The sequence below is a fragment of the Lactuca serriola genome, chromosome 9 (assembly GCF_051521515.1).
Source record: "Lactuca serriola cultivar US96UC23 chromosome 9, Lser_US96UC23_V15, whole genome shotgun sequence".
NCBI classification, from domain to species: Eukaryota; Viridiplantae; Streptophyta; class Magnoliopsida; order Asterales; family Asteraceae; genus Lactuca; species Lactuca serriola.
In genome coordinates, this window is record NC_136416.1 from 164,410,007 (window position 1) to 164,413,779 (window position 3,773).

General features: G+C 31.6%; 1 pseudogene; it reads left to right on the top strand.

Annotated features, from left to right (window-relative positions):
- The first annotated feature begins 259 nt into the window (after window positions 1-259).
- LOC145074869 (heterodimeric geranylgeranyl pyrophosphate synthase small subunit 2, chloroplastic pseudogene) lies at window positions 260-1,404 on the top strand (annotated as a pseudogene).
- The last annotated feature ends 2,369 nt before the right edge of the window (window positions 1,405-3,773 follow it).

The window sequence follows — 3,773 nt, forward strand, 5'->3', positions numbered from 1 at the left end:
TTATAAATAATTGTATTGCAGATTTCTTAATTTTTTTTTCATTTAAATAATCAAAAAAGTTGAATCTCAGTAGTCAGTTCCACGTTCCTTTCAAGTAAATAAAACTTTAATGTATTATTTTTTAAATTATTATTAAAACACCATCTACAAATCTACAATGATTATCAATTTTGGAGTACAAGCGTGTTCCTCGTGACTATTTATTTGTGTTAGGGAAGTTGGAATTACTTTTTCTTTTCTTTTTCCAAATTGTAAGTCTTATCCAAAACGCTACCGTTTTAGGCTTTTAGCAGCCTTGTACGTCCCTTATCAGAGATGCTGAATATTTTTATATCTCATTCTCATCCATGGATCTCCATTTTTACATGCTTTTGCTTTCTCTGAAACTCAAATTTCAATAATGGCCGGCGCACGTCTTTCGCTCACCGGAACAAATCTAAGCCGTCCATTTACCTCGCCGGCACGGTCGGCTTACCTTAGACGTACGATAGTCTCCGGTGTGGCCCAAAACCTATCTTACTGGGATTCCATACATTCCGATATCGACTCCCACCTGAAAAAAGCCATCCCCATCCGTGAGCCCATTTCCGTTTTCGAGCCGATGCACCACTTGACATTTGCGGCACCCAAAACCACCGCATCTGCGTTGTGCGTCGCCGCGTGTGAGCTTGTCGGTGGCAACCGTGAAGATGCAATTGTAGCAGCGTCGGCAATTCACCTCATGCATGCTGCTATATACACCCATGATCATCTCATGTTAACAAACAGTCTCCAGTCCGATCCAGAGACAGAACCCAAAATTTCACACAAATTTGGCCCCAATGTCGAGCTTCTCACCGGAGATGGGATTCTGCCGTTTGGGTTCGAGTTACTTGCGAGGTCCATGGATCCAGCCGGTGATAACTCCGACGATATTCTGAAAGTGATCATAGAGATTACACGAGCCGTCGGTTCACAAGGGATGGTCGCCGGTCAAGATTCCGACGTTGAGTTTGACCAATTGAGTAGTCAAACACGACGCTGTCTCCATGGATGTGGGGCCGCCTGCGGAGCCATATTAGGTGGTGGGAGCCACGATGAGATTGAAAGATTGAGAAGATACGGATCCATTGCAGGTAAAATACAAGGACTGTTAAATGAAATGGATAGAAATGAAGGGGGTAAAGGGCAATTAGCAGAGAAATGGAGAGCTTTAGCTCTAGAGGAGTTGGAATATTTTGATAGCAAAAGAATTGAGCAAATTTCCACACTTGTGAGAGCGTAAATTTTATGTATTGGCTATATCATGTTAATATGTACGTTTAATATCTCTAAGTGGGGAAAAATCAAAATGGAGTTTGTATGTTAAAAACCGTTGTTTATATAGTTCTAATATTTTATACATAAAATATAGCATTTAACTAAGTTGAGTCTTTAGGGGCTTGGATATCCCTTCTATTACATATCCGTTTTGTATGTTTTTAAATACAAAACATAATATCTCATGTTTGTAAGTCGGGAAAAATCAAAATAAAGTTTGTATATTAAAAACCATTCGATTCATGCATTATCAAAGAAAACGATACAAGGAGCGTGGAAAAACATCGACAAGGCAAAAGACCATCTCGAAAAAAATGGGGATTGTCCCTACTAACTTTTTGTATGTGGTTGTAGGTAATGGAGTTAAGACCAATCTTTGGAATTAGACATGGATCGAAAATTCTTCATTGGTCGATAGATTCCTGCATTTATATAGATTAGAAAAAAAAAAAAAAAAAAAAAAGAATCAATGAATATTGTTGATAGAAGAGACGAAATGGATATGTGGCCGGACGGAAGAGAACCCCCTCCTCTGCTGATGAGTTGGCTGAACTAAACCAACTCCATGATGTGATTAGCGCATATTGGGGGTGTGCGCGGTGCGGTTTGGTGCGGTTTAGAGTCAAAACCGCAAACCGCACCACATGTGCAGTTTGAGATTTTTGGAAACCGCACCGTTAAGGTTCTAAACCGCATTATGTGGTGCGGTTTGGTTTGGTGCGGGCGGTTTTGGTGCGGTAAAGTGAATAACAAATAAGTTATTGTGTATTTAAGTTTTATACGCATTAGTATGTAAGTAACTACGATTAAATGATTTTTTATCATATAACAAATAACGAGTTGTATTTATCTGTGGTAAACGATTGTTTTAATATCCCTAACATCGTTACTAATTTGATATATATACTAGATTATAGCCCGCGTTAAACGCGGGAAACGCATAAAAAACATATAATCGTTTATAGATATTGTATAATGATTATAAAAAAATATATGGTTATTGGTATTATTGAAATGTGTAAAAAATACATTGAAAACGATAAATATATATAATCATTGAAAGATCTCTTTGTAGACATTATTTTTTGTTTTATTAGTTGAACGACTTTCCTCTTCTCATATAGTTATGATATTTATATATTTATAAGCATTTTAATTAGACGTTCCTTGCATACTAATGTTACCTAATTTAAACATATCTTGACAACCAATATACCGTTTTTTCTATTGCATTAAATATTGACAACTATTTCATTTATTCAAATAAAGTTATGTAATATAATTTATAAAATGTTAAATGTTATATAGATTTAATTTTAATATATCATCAATGGAGATTCTTTCTAAATCATGATTGGTTTATTTTAAATTGATTATAAATATAAATGTTAGCTTTTATGTTTGTTCTTATTTATTTAGTGTTCGCAAGAACTTTGCATTAGTTTTGGCGCAACTTTGAATAATTTTAGTATATCATCAATGTAATTTGATATATCTGTCAATTATATGAAATATCAAATAATGACATTTCATTATTATTGTGATAATTTAGTTTATATATTGTATTTTCACTAATCTTAACGGTCTTATTTTTTATAATAACCGTAACGCTTTTACTAAATGTACTTTTTACAAATCTCCTAATATCTTATAATTTTTATCTTACTTTATAATTTTTCATAACAATGTTATTTTCAAGATTGACTGCTTTAATAGTGTTTTTTTTCAGTCTATTCAATTTTCTATTTCATTGTACAACATCATCGTTTGTATGTATTCTGAAATTTCACTTTAAAAATGCTTAATGTTTACACCTTGATATTAATTTTTTTAATAAACTCATGTAATAATTATGGAATATATATTTCATTTTAATTAACATTCACTTTCTTTATTATATCAAATTCCTCATTAAACGGATATACTTTTGGAAAATAATTATTATAATAGGGCAGCATTATCTAAGACGTAAATGTTTGATATACTTTTGGAGAAAAAAAATCAAGATCATTAAAAAAAAATTATATAAAGAAAATACAAATTTAAATTTTTTGAAATTATGGATGAAATTACTGGCGAAATTTTATTTTGGAGGGAGTTGTATTTTGTAAGGTATAATAATATTACAAAATTTGAAATATCTATATTTGTTGTGTAAATTAATAAATTTTATTGTTACTATACAAAGATAAAAAAGTAGGTTGATATGATATACAAAAACATAATAATTTCAATGATATTTTAAAATCATGCCAAAATTAACCGGATTCTTATGACATAAAAATTAAAAAAAAAAATCATAATCATCTTTAATATATAAAAGTAACATTTTCATAATTAATGTCAGTTCCCAAGATAGTTAATTTTTGTTTTGTTAAATGTACCTAATATCTTTTCATGTTTATTTGAAAAGTTTCAGAAAAGTAGTGAACTGATTTCATGTAATTTGTGACAAAGAAAATCGAAATATATGA